The sequence below is a fragment of the Haliotis rubra genome, unplaced genomic scaffold (genome assembly GCF_003918875.1).
Source record: "Haliotis rubra isolate DU_JTF1 unplaced genomic scaffold, ASM391887v1 Scf815, whole genome shotgun sequence".
NCBI classification, from domain to species: Eukaryota; Metazoa; Mollusca; class Gastropoda; order Lepetellida; family Haliotidae; genus Haliotis; species Haliotis rubra.
The window spans coordinates 229,279-243,191 of record NW_025767541.1 but is presented as its reverse complement, the minus strand read 5'-3'; the positions used below and the strand labels follow the sequence as shown (position 1 = coordinate 243,191).

General features: G+C 41.4%; 1 protein-coding gene across 2 annotated transcripts in view; it reads right to left on the bottom strand.

The window, feature by feature from the left end:
• Window positions 1-13,913, bottom strand: part of LOC124261911 (guanylate cyclase D-like) — a 50,074-nt gene that overhangs the window by 30,651 nt on the left and 5,510 nt on the right. The window contains exon 1 of one of the 2 annotated variants that reach the window (XM_046696274.1): window positions 7,403-7,636. The exons of the other annotated variant lie outside the window; for it this stretch is intronic. The gene's annotated coding sequence lies outside the window, so the exon portion shown is untranslated. Of the gene's footprint in view, window positions 1-7,402; window positions 7,637-13,913 lie in introns of those variants that run through there. 2 annotated transcript variants of the gene reach the window in all.

The window sequence follows — 13,913 nt, the reverse complement described above, 5'->3', positions numbered from 1 at the left end:
CTATATTCAGCCATGAAAACAAATGAGATCCGACTTATCTCATGCTGTGACTTGTATCATTTACAAGTCTTCAGCTGGTAAGCCGATAGCACACGACACCAGCAGGTTAACTTAACATATAAATAATATACATGAATAAATCATGCTATTTGACGAAAAATTATTTTAAATCAAACATAGCCACCATAAACTTCCATTATATCTGGTTCCACATTACAAGGATTAATTGAGACGCATCCAAGTGAGTTTTATTCAGTGTGTTTGTTTGTTATTATCTGACTCTGCAGTACTCCCAGCTATTTACCACCAACTGTAACCGATCATCCCTGTGCTAGCCTGTCCAATAACTGATACTAAAAACAAGGCCCATGTTGTTTTACAAGGGACAGTTGGGTAAAGTGTTTGCTCATTACACCAAAGACCCAGGTTCAATTCCCCACATGGGTACACTATGCATGAAACCCGTTTCTGGTGTCCCATGCTGTGATATTGCTGCAATATTGCTAAAAGCGGCATAAAACTAAACTCACTCATTCACTACAAGGGTACAGTGACACATTGCCAATGACGTAGTAATTAGTCTGACCATCAGATTCAACCTCATACCTCTGATGACAAACACATCCCAGACATTCAACTGGAATCAAAATGGTAATTTGGTAGTTTTAGTAGAATTTAGTTTGCTTGACAGAAAAGTAATTTGGTTTGTTGCCTTAGACTTGAGACCAACTTATAGAATTACAGACCGAGTATAATGTGTATGACATTTTGGTTTGTTTTACAGGTGAATCAAGTTCCGCTACTCCTGACTATGATACAGTAGAGTAATGTTTGGGGTGAAACGGCAACGGTTCAACTAATACCGCGGTACTTTACCTTCGGTTTGGTATACCATAATGAAATAAAAAAATTCAGTATTTCGGTTTTCGTACTGACATTTTATTAACCTTTGTAAACCTTTTCTAAAATGTCTAGAAATCGAATCATTTTGTCAAAATCTAAGCATTTCTTTGCTAGACGTCTCTTGTCAATTTTCTGCATTATGATCACATCTCATATACGGAACCGAAATGAACCGAACTGAACCTCTTTACTGCGTCTTATGCTGAAATCAATTATGCAGAATCTAAAACGCGTTAGCTTGGCCTGCTCCATACCCCATACCTTGGTGTTGTTTCATACCCCAAACCTACTCCCAGAACACGACCTGCTCAACAAAGGTGTCACAGTCACCATGGTGCCGCTTCATACCCCTACTCCCAGAACACGACCTGCTCAACAAAGGTGTCACAGTCACCATGGTGCCGCTTCATACTCCTACTCCCAGAACACGACCTGCTCAACAAAGGTGTCACAGTCACCATGGTGCTGCTTCATACTCCTACTCCCAGAACACGACCGGATCAACAAAGGTGTCACAGTCACCATGGTGCTGCTTCATACTCCAACCCTACTCCCAGAACACGACCTGCTCAACAAAGGTGTCACAGTCACCATGGTGCCGCTTCATACTCCTACTCCCAGAACACGACCTGCTCAACAACGGTGTCACAAACACCATGGTGCCGCTTCATACCCCTACTCCCAGAACACGACCCGCTCTCAACAAAGGTGTCACAGTCACCATGGTGCTGCTTCATACTCAACCCTACTCCCAGAACACGCGACCTGCTCAACAAAGGTGTCACAGTCACCATGGTGCCGCTTCATACTCCAACCCTACTCCCAGAACCCCACCTGCTCAACAAAGCTGCTTCATGCTCAACAAAGCAGTCACAGTCACCATGGTGCCTTCATACTCCTACCCCCAGAACACGACCTGCTCAACAAAGGTGTCACAGTCACCATGGTGCTGCTTCATACTCCAACCCTACTCCCAGAACACGACCTGCTCAACAAAGGTGTCACAGTCACCATGGTGCCGCTTCATACCCCTACTCCCAGAACACGACCTGCTCAACAAAGGTGTCACAGTCACCATGGTGCCGCTTCATACTCCTACTCCCAGAACACGACCTGCTCAACAAAGGTGTCACAGTCACCATGGTGCCGCTTCATACTCCTACTCCCAGAACACGACCTGCTCAACAAAGGTGTCACAGTCACCATGGTGCTGCTTCATACTCCAACCCTACTCCCAGAACACGACCTGCTCAACAAAGGTGTCACAGTCACCATGGTGCCGCTTCATACTCCTACTCCCAGAACACGACCTGCTCAACAAAGGTGTCACAGTCACCATGGTGCCGCTTCATACTCCAACCCTACTCCCAGAACACGACCTGCTCAACAAGGTGTCACAGTCACCATGGTGCCAGCTTCATACTCCTACTCCCAGAACACCGACCTGCTCAACAAAGGTGTCACAGTCACCATGGTGCCGCTTCATACTCCAACCCTACTCCCAGAACACGACCTGCTCAACAAAGGTGTCACAGTCACCATGGTGCCGCTTCATACTCCTACTCCCAGAACACGACCTGCTCAACAAAGGTGTCACAGTCACCATGGTGCCGCTTCATACTCCTACTCCCAGAACACGACCTGCTCAACAAAGGTGTCACAGTCACCATGGTGCCGCTTCATACTCCAAACCTACTCCCAGAACACGACCTGCTCAACAAAGGTGTCACAGTCACCATGGTGCCGCTTCATACTCCTACTCCCAGAACACGACCTGCTCAACAACGGTGTCACAAACACCATGGTGCCGCTTCATGCCACACAATCAAACAATAAAGCTAGTATTAACAAACCTCATCTTCCCCTTACCCACTATAACCTGCAACGGAGGTCACGACTGTTGGAGATGAGACACACATAAACAGACACCCCGCTGCTTGCTGCAGTCATCCAACAAAGCCTCACTCAAATCCATGGAGCAAAACTACAGCCCCAAGATTCACACACCATCACTAACAGGCATTTATAGCGACTTAAAGCAGATGAGGAGTCGTGATTCTCTTCTGCAGTACGTCTGGCATTGAGGCCTCAAGATTTTATAACAAACGGAGCAGTGTTAGAAACCTACAAAGCAATGATGCCTGCAGTCCCTGTTAGAACTCTCAATGGGGCATCTCAATCCACTGCAACAATGGGGAACAACTTGGTTGGTTTGACAAGCAGGGTCCCCTTTATTTGTCACACTCGAGTCTGACTCATAAAGCGGTTAATACCACAATGTAGGTTACTGTACTTACACTCAGGTGCATATTTATATATAAAAGTAAAAAATCAAACCAAGGCCCTCTGCAAGATAGTTGAACAATTTAAACACTCGCCTGCCCTACTACTTCCAACAACCCTTATTGTATACAAACAGAATTCGTAACAATATGGCTGAGATATTGCCGATGTAATTTTAACTCACTCACTCACTATAAACAGGACAACCACCTTAATCTGGTCAGTGGCTATTCCAGTTTAAATAAACGGGTTAAATCATCTAACTAATAGGCCTGCATTGATAATCACTGTGAATAATTTCAGTGACACCACCATTCTGTCAACTTAACGAGCCAGGATATGCAGGTGGTCATAATATCCACTTTATGAAATCTTTCAGCAAGTGTACACTGTACATAGTTGATACCACACAGAGAAATCAGGGTTAACTTACGATTCGAACTTTAATGACCTGTGGAACCTGTCACAACTAAGGGAGACGACTCTGCAGTGTATATTTGCTGTGTGTTACAGGATATGGTCAGCTGTAAGCAGTTATATAATCAGTTGACATAACATTATCACCAGATACCACAATGGGTCAAGTAAGAATTCATATAAAAGCCAGGAATTGGATAAGACTGTTGTTCTGATCTAGATCAGGGCTCCAGATAAGATTTAGCTCATGTGGGTACGGTACCCACTGTATTTTTTTTGAGTGGATATTATGAATGTTGAGCGGGTATTTCATTTTCCATTACCCACTGCTTTGAAATATGTGCGTATTTCAGTCATTTTACTCACCTAAGGTATGTTCTGCCTTATGTCATACCTAATCAAAACCAACTTAAATATAATGGAAATGATTTCATAAAAAATCACTCATCCTATACTGACAGTACAACACTTGTCCAATACTAACAGTACAACTTGATAGCAATCGATGTCTTTTTCATTACGCAAGTGATTTTCATAAATATATTTCGTACGCATTTGTTTTAAACTTTTTGCGTATCTACCATTTTTAATGCGTAATTGGTACGCAACAATTATTTTTCAATGCGTAATTGGAAATTTTCTATGCGTATTTTACCCAGATACGCAGCTTATCTGGGCCTCTGCTAGATTATCATAATGTGACACTAAGACTTTCTATCATGGCGGGGATTTGTATCTGGTTTTTGTTGTCTAAGATCCTCATTGTTTGGTAATGTCATAAATGGGCTGATTCAGTCCTGATCATGTTGATCAACATTGTCGTTTCAGTGATCAAGTATTAAGTAATAATATGAGTAGATCATTTGTTGCACTCTGCAATACTGCATGTGTCAGATGATCTTAACATTTGGGATATGACAACTACCAACAACTGATCGACTCAGTCAGCCAGCTGTGAGATTTGGGTGGGTGAGTGAGTTTGGTTTTACACTGCTTTTAGCAATATTCCAACAATATCACGGCGGTAGACACCAGAAATGGGCTTCACACGTACCCATGTAGGGAATCGAACCCAGGTCTTTGGTGTGACGAGCGAACGCTTTAACCACTAGGCTACCCCACCGCCCCCAGATTTTGGTGGTGAGTGAGGGTGAGGGTAGGTTGAGGCATGAAAAAATATAGTGGGTGGGAGTGGGGGGGTGATAAATATTGCATGAAACAAGGTAAAGGGGTTAAAATATGACAGATTTTGAAGACTAGTCTCTTTTCAGTCAAACAAAACATAGTGTTACACAAATTTTCTCAGATAAACTGTCAGATAATCTCATCCTTTAATCAATCAACAGTCAGTGCCTCAATATTGAGCTGATTGATTAATTTCACACCAATGGAGTGTCACTATTTTCCTCTATCACACCAGGAAAATTCCGTAACATGTCACTGCTGTTAAAATTAGACAATGTTTCAATCCGTCATTTGTCCACATTTATTCAGTGGTAGAGTTTAAACCACATGTGCTGGTCATGGCAAACAAAACATTCACTCTTTATCTCCTAAACCATTGAAATTTCAAATTTTAATTTTCAGGATAATAATTTTTCTTCTGTCCAACCTAGCCAATTTGGTGCAAAGAATCTGTATTACAAAAAATAAAACAAAATCGGTGTGGCTTTCAGATACCTAGAAAGAACACGTCAAACATACTGCTCCTCAAAAATGGCTGCTGCAGACTGAGTTGGCTGGGGTAAATGACCTCCTCTTTAGTGCAGGATGAGCTATGATGTGATGTAGCTGTTTGTTCAGTGTGCCATAGTTTACATTGTATTATCATCAGGGTCAAGTTCCCACCACACTGTCAACCTTGACATGTCACTCCAGCCCTGTAGTCGACAGACACATGTGGTCACATGTACATGCATCTGTAACTGTCAATCCACATCTCATCCCAGTCAGTGCAGCGATTCAGACAGACAGACATTTTGTAGTCAATGTACATGCACAAATAACGCAAAATCAGCTCAGCACCCACAGCCTGTGCATCACTCGACAGGCAGACAGGCACACACACTTATTGTCAATGTATGTGCATGAGACAGAGAGGCAGAGGAGGGAGGTCATCACAGTATGGGTTATCAGCCCTCGATGATCATGCTTAGTTTCCAACAATGAAGTCACTGGACAGACAACCACTGCTTGCACTCAGACACTTTCTGTCCCTGAATTGGTTCAGTTGGTTTAGAAGACTTAAAACTGACTGACAGAGTAATAAGTTCTGTCTTAGTATGTCAGACATGGAATACATTTCACTTTAGCATGTCTTTTGTGTGACAAATAGGAAACATGTTCAGCTTCAGCATGTCTGATAGGAAACAAGTTCAGCTTTACGATGACTGCTAGTAAACATGTTCAGCTTTAATAGGTCTGATAGGAAACATGTTCAGCTTTTCAATAATTGCAAGTAAACATATTCAGCTTTAGTGGGACAAATAGGAAATATGTTCAGCTTTAGAATGTGTGATAGAAGACAAGTTCAGCTATGGCATGTCTGATAGGAAGCAAGTTCAGCTTTAGCAATTCTGATAGAAAAGAAGTTCTGCTATGGCATGTCTGATAGGAAACAAGTTCAGCTATGGCATGTCTGATAGGAAACAAGTTCAGCTGTAGCATGTCTGATAGGAAATAAATTCAGCTTTGAATGTCTGATAGAAAAGAAGTTCTGCTATGTCTGATAAGAAACAAGTTCAGCTGTAGCATGTCTGATAGGAAACAAGTTCAGCTTTAGCATGTCTGATAAGAAACAAGTTTAGCGTTAGCATGTCTGATAGGAAACAAGTTTAGCTTTAGCATGTCTGATAGGAAACATGCTCAGCTTTAGCATGTCTGGTAAGGACAACACAGTGTAATCTCAGCCTCAGCCTCAATGTGTTTTAACATGAAGGTGTCATGTGATGTGTTCCATGTATATATAGATTGGTGGATTAAGTACAAAGCAAGGAGCTACTGCCTCAGGCAACACCTGATTAATGGACCTCTGGAATCTATAAGCCACACAAATATGTACCTATACTCAGTCTCTCACAGAACATACACATACAATTACCCTTAACATTCCACCTGATTGATACTATTCCAGATTATTTGTACGGATTTAAATCATTGTGCCCTTGACAGGCAAATTTGCGAAACAATTATTGCTAAAAGTACGATTTTTAAAACATTATTTTCTTTAATTTAGGGGCATTTCAACATGAATTCTCTATATTACACTCAATGCAGGAATAACAAACTAAGCAGTATTGCCTTCTCTTTACAATCATCATCGTCCATGTTATCTTGTAGCACGTTCCAACAAGGCTATACATGTAAAACTCTAGACTATCAGGAATTAACAAGATTCTTAATTACTCTTTAAAAAAGACATTTTCTGCTGACATGGGTTCAAATATTAGCTTCGCAGCATCTGCAGCTTAATCACTGTGTTCTAACTGAAAGATATTGATAAACATGAATCAGAAGTCTCTTTTGTGGATTAACCAAGATTAAAGGTGAGCTGCTTGATGCCCGTTAATCCACATTACTGACTGTGAAGCAAGTGGCTTGTTGCTGCAGGTGATAACCACCACCACTGACACACAACAACAGCGAATGTTGCAGAAACTCTGCACCCAACAATAACAACACAACAATGTCAATAAGTCCTGTAAGAAATCACTGTTGCTAATACATACACCTCACATTAGCACTGAACTGTACAATCCTGGTTTGGAAGGAAATTGTAAAAATCAACAGTATGACTCACTTGTGGACAACTTGTGGTCAACACTTGACATGCCCTGACGTACTGCTTGGCGAGCTGTGGACGGGCCCAGTAACACTCCAGACTGACACTCCGGTAGCACTCTCACACTCCACACAGCCACTCGGTACACAATCTGACAGAGTCAGCAGCAACAGAAGCCCTCCACAAAAGGCAGCAGTACATTCCAAACACACAATCGCTGTTGTGAGCGTATACCCGTGTGATTCACTCACCAACTATCTGTCGTCTTTAGCGACCTGTCAGTCAGCTCGGCAGATCACGGCTCAATGATCACTCACCTACCTACATAAAACACTCACAAAACAGATCCCCACAAAGACAGTAGTTGTCTGTCCTAAAGCAGTCACTGATAGCTAACCTCATTTACACTTTAATGCTTTAACATCTTAACAATTCTCGTAAAGTATATCAACAGAAAAGGTACACAAGGGGCAAGTTCAGTCACGTTGACTGCAGTGTCAATACAGGTGCTGTTCAGGTACACAACACACCTGTCTTACCTGTCTGTGTAGGTAAAGGCTGTATGTAGGTATGTAGGGATATTCTTTTATACTTTCCACAAACATGTATGCAGCATTCCACTGACCTTGTCAATCACAATTGCTCCTGCTTTCCTGACCATAGAAATTAATGTTTGTTTGTTAGTTTGTTTGTATCTCTCTTACTTTGCTTGCTGTTTAAAACCACACTCAGCAACTTTCTAGCTATATGATGGTGGCCTTTGAAAACATTGGCCAGACAATCCAGTGATTGATATTAAAAACATCAATCCAGGCTGTCAGGTTACAGTGACATGCTATCAATCAAATTAATGTTTGTTTAGTTTTCACTATTCCTGCTATTCAACTGTGGTCTGTAAATGATTGTATCTGAACCATACAATCCAGTGATTGACATCATGAGTATCAATCTATGTAATTGAATACTATCGCTTCAGCGAACCTGAACCATCTCATTCTGTTATCTCCCTCTCACAACAAGCATGTGCTGAAGAGTGAGTGAGTGAGTGTTGTTTTATGCCACTTTTACCAATATTCCAGCGCTATCACAGCAGGGCACACCAGAAATGGGTTTCACACATTTTACATATGTGGGGAATCAAACCCAGATCTGCGGCGTGACAAGCAAACGCTGTTACCACTAGGCTATCCCACAGCCCCACTGCTGAAGACCAATTCTAACCTGGTTCTTTATGGGGCCATTCTGCCCTGTATAACACTCAAGTTCAAAAGGACTGGTTTACAGCTGTCCTTGCCATGCAACAGCTACATGATTCATTTAGTCAATGAGTGAGTTAAGGTTACGCAGCACTCAGCAATATTCCAGGTATATGGCGGCGGTCTGTAAACAATCAAGTCTGGACCAGACAACCCAGTGATCAACAGCATGAGCATCCTACGCCATTGGGAACCGATCACATGTGTTAACCAAGTCAGCAAGTCTGACCACCTGATCCCGTTAATCACCTCTTACGAGGCATGGGTTACTGAATACTGAATTATAACCCGGACCTTCACGGGTCAATTCATTTAGTACAATGAAACAGGAAATATTTATTTCTCCTTTGTGAATCATTACAGAAAAGTTTGCACACTTGGGCTTCAATATTACACTTTAAGCAGGTCTAAACAGGGTTCGATTAAAGAGATGTTAACCTACTTTCACCAGGTGCAACCTAAGATAAAAACCTAGTTGCACCAGACAAATTCCAGTTGCACTGCTTTTATAGCAATATGTAATGAAAGAAATATGCTATTGAATAACTTCAATGTTTTATTCAGAAGTTTACCCACTCAAAAATTGACTTGCACCTGGTGCAAGTTAGACTAATAGCTAGGTTGCACTTTGATATATTGGGTTGCACCAGTGCAATTAACAAAGCACTAAATCGAGCCCTGCTAGATAAATCCTGACCCCAGTTAGGAGCGACTATTGCTCCTGAATGACAACTAGATTCAGTTGGAGCATGACAAAACATGTGGTCGACAGTGCGAGCAACAATCCTGGTGTCAGAATGATCACAGTCATAAACCAGCCAGGTACAAAACTGAATATTATTCCAGAAACAAGACTACTTGAATAAGCACAAACTGACTGGCCTACAGCCAGATTATGTTTGAAAACATCAACACCACACACACAGGCCTTGCCGATCAGGTTCATTACACTGTAACAGTCTTATACTGCTAATAGTCTCCGATTTTGTACAAACACAATGAAACCACACACCACAGACTGCCACTCAATACTGTCTAACTTAACATGTTAACATTCTATTTTGGTATTGTGCAGCTAATGAAAGACTTGGCCATGGGTGGCAGGCTTGGAGTGTAACTCAGTCGGTATGCACCTCATCAGGGGTAGCTGTCGGGATAGAAAACCATTCAGACGAAAAGCTGCCCTTTAGGATAGAATTTCCCCAGACAATAACCCCCTTCATCAGAAAATGCTAATTTAGAAGAATTCCAGACACACAATCTCCAGCAACTGAAACAGGCTGCTAAAGAGGTGTCGCAGACTGCTGCAGAATGTGAAACAACCCTCCCTTTACACCAGTCACACTGTGCATCAATGAATACATCCCTTTCATCCTGCCTGGCTGTGTATTCACAAATATACTCATCAGCAAAAATAAGGCAACAGCTAAATGAAAATCTGGTATGTGCTTGCACAACAAGACAACAAGTGATTGTCTAGCAAGATTTGGGTATTTTATTTGTTGCTTTTAGAAATATTTTAATTTTTTGTTGTTTGCTCAGGCAGAAATATTTTAGTAATGTGAGTCAGGACAATGGTGTCTATGTATAATGCCACACAATTGCTACAGCTTTCTAGATAGGACATACATAGAGATTATCATGCAAGTATTCAGGATGGTCAATATCAAGCAATTCATCCCTAGCTAAACACAATACTTATTCTATTCCAGAATAAACATACATCATAACTTCATTGTCATAGAATGTCATTTTTAAAGTCTGTTGTTGGAAAAACATCTTTCACAACTGATATCTACACATTGTAAATTTCCTGGAACGTGTGCATTAATTTATTACGTCTCTAACTCAATGATTAGTAAGTGACTTATCTACCATAAGTTTCCAAGGTGAACTTTTTAAGGCAAACAAATAGCTTTTCAGAGATATTATTGTGGTCTGACTGCCCATGAGAATACCTACTTCTTATCAAAGGGAAACTACTTGTGTCTACGTGACTACAGTTTGTTAGGGGTCTGCCTGTCAATAAAGGTTGTTATGTTACATTACTATAATGTTACAAAATGCCCTCAGATGTCCCATACTGCAACAAAATAGAACAAAATAAATTTTCTGCATCTTATTCAAGTCAAATCCAACTAGTTGAAATTTGGGGAAAGACCCCAAGCTGCAGAGGTTACAAGCACAGGTAGCAAAACGGTTGTGGCTACTTTACTTGCCAAGTTGCTACTCATATCTTAGGTACTACCTAAAGTTGAAAACTTCTCAGGTACGAGAATGATAGACACAGACTTTCAGGACTTTCAGACTTTCTAGACCATTATTTGGATAATGTCAACAACCATCCCCTAATTTGTCTAGTATCCTGAGAGTTGATTCCATCACAGAAATTCAGGACCCTAGACCATTATTTGGATAATGTCAACAACCATCCCCTAATTTGTCTGGTGTCCTGATGGTTGATTCCATCATAGAAATTCAGGACCCTAGACCATTATTTGGATAATGTCAACAACCATCCCCTAATTTGTCTGGTGTCCTGATGGTTGATTCCATCACAGAAATTCAAGACCCTAGACCATTATTTGGATAATGTCAACAACCATCCCCTAATTTGTCTAGTATCCTGAGAGTTGATTCCATCATAGAAATTCAGGACCCTAGACCATTATTTGGATAATGTCAACAACCATCCCCTAATTTGTCTGGTGTCCTGATGGTTGATTCCATCACAGAAATTCAAGACCCTAGACCATTATTTGGATAATGTCAACAACCATCCCCTAATTTGTCTGGTGTCCTGATGGTTGATTCCATCATAGAAATTCAGGACCCTAGACCATTATTTGGATAATGTCAACAACCATCCCCTAATTTGTCTCGTATCCTGAGAGTTGATTCCATCACAGAAATTCAGGACCCTAGACCATTATTTGGATAATGTCAACAACCATCCCCTAATTTGTCTAGTATCCTGAGAGTTGATTCCATCACAGAAATTCAGGACCCTAGACCATTATTTGGATAATGTCAACAACCATCCCCTAATTTGTCTGGTGTCCTGATGGTTGATTCCATCACAGAAATATTTGTTGTCATCTTCTTTGATAGGCATCTTTAGAAGTTGTGAAGATGAAGGAAAACCATGTTCTATGGATAGTCAACTTCTTAATTCCAATGAGTGGAACATGTCGGTGTAGGTACTAACACCGTTATCAAGCAAGTGATGCTTGTTGGCATGTTTGTTGAATATGTCGGCACTGTCTAAGCTACATAACAGCATTCTGTGACTGACTGACTGACTGACTGAGTTTGGTTTTACGCCGCGTTTAGCAATATTCCAGCAACATCACGGCGGGGAACACCAGAAATGGGCTTCACACATTGTACCCATGTGGGGATTCGAACCTGGGTCTTCGGCGTGACGAGCCAACGCTTTAACCACTAGGCTACCCCACTGCCCACAATATTCTGTGAGTGTTGACCAGTCAAGCCAGTAACTGACATCATGAGCATCGATTTACAATTGACATAAAATGGCTTGCATCAACTGAGTCAGTGAGCCTGACAACCCGATCTCTTGAATCGCATCTAACATCAAGCAGGGGTTGCAGAAGATCAATTCTACCCAGATCTTCATGGTATTATATATCTGTACATGACTCAATGGATGTCATTATCCTGCTGAAAAACTAACCAATTATATTAATACCAATTAATTTGTAAAGGACAGTCGCATGCAGTTGACAAATAAAGATTTCAAATTCTAATTCTTAGAACATTAACAGGCTGTTTATACAAGCCTCCATTAAAGCAACCTAAGGACATTATTATTTCTGACTTAACTTTCATGATAACGATCAAACATTCTACTCCTTGTGTTTGTGGAGTTTTTTTTAACTTTTATCATATAATTACAAACGATTGAAATGATGTTGAATGACATTAAATCTAACATCATTGTCTAACATCTTTATCTTCTTCAGTTTTTTTTCATCGAACATTAACTTTACATTATGCCAAGAGCATTAATCTTTGATAACACAAATAATGCTCCATTTGTGCAATGACTGGATGTATGAATCACCTGGATCTATAGTTTTCCTGCCCAGCCTGTCATGTTCATAATAAGTCATATTAAGTGTCAGAGATCAGGAACCAGTTTCACAAAGCAATCAATACACAACTGTCCTAAATCTTGTGTTAAAGTATGGGATGTCTGATGGTCTTAGCACTGAACTTGCTTGGCAGATTAGGGTCCAGCTTTCATAGGCTGCTTGCTGTCCCTACCCTATTTCACTAATAATTATTCACCCTGAGGCTCTGTACCTCGAAGGTGAGTGAGTGAGTTCAGCCTTAGACTTTGTACCTCGAAGGTGAGTGAGTGAGTTAGTTCAGCCTTTGGCTCTGTACCTCGAAGGTGAGTGAGTGAGTTAGTTCACCTTTAGACTCTGTACCTCGAAGGTGAGTGAGTTCAGCTTTAGACTCTGTACCTCGAAGGTGAGTGAGTTCAGCTTTAAACTCTGTACCTCGAAGGAGAGTGAGTTCAGCTTTAGACTCTGTACCTCGAAGGTGAGTGAGTTCAGCTTTAAACTCTGTACCTCGAAGGAGAGTGAGTTCAGCTTTAGACTCTGTACCTCGAAGGAGAGTGAGTTCAGCTTTAGACTCTGTACCTCGAAGGTGAGTGAGTTCAGCTTTAAACTCTGTACCTCGAAGGAGAGTGAGTTCAGCTTTAGACTCTGTACCTCGAAGGTGAGTGAGTTCAGCTTTAAACTCTGTACCTCAAGGAGAGTGAGTTCAGCTTTAGACTCTGTACCTCGAAGGTGAGTGAGTTCAGCTTTAGACTCTGTACCTCAAGGTGAGTGAGTTCAGCTTTAAACTCTGTACCTCAGCTTAGACTCTGTACCTCGAGGTGAGGTGAGTGAGTTCAGCTTTAAACTCTGTACCTCAAGGTGAGTGAGTTCAGCTTTAAACTCTGTACCTCGAAGGTGAGTGAGTTCAGCTTTAGACTCTGTACCTCGAAAGTGAGTGAGTTCAGCTTTAAACTCAGTACCTCGAAGGAGAGTGAGTTCAGCTTTAGACTTTGTACCTCGAAGGTGAGCGAGTCCAGAATGAGGCTCTCTACCTCGAAGGTGAGTGAGTTCAGCTTTAGACTCTGTGCCTCGAAGGTGAGTGAGTTCAGCTTTAGACTCTGTGCCTCGAAGGTGAGTGAGTTCAGCTTTAGACTCTATACCTCGAAGGTGAGTGAGTTCAGAATGAGGCTCTCTACCTCG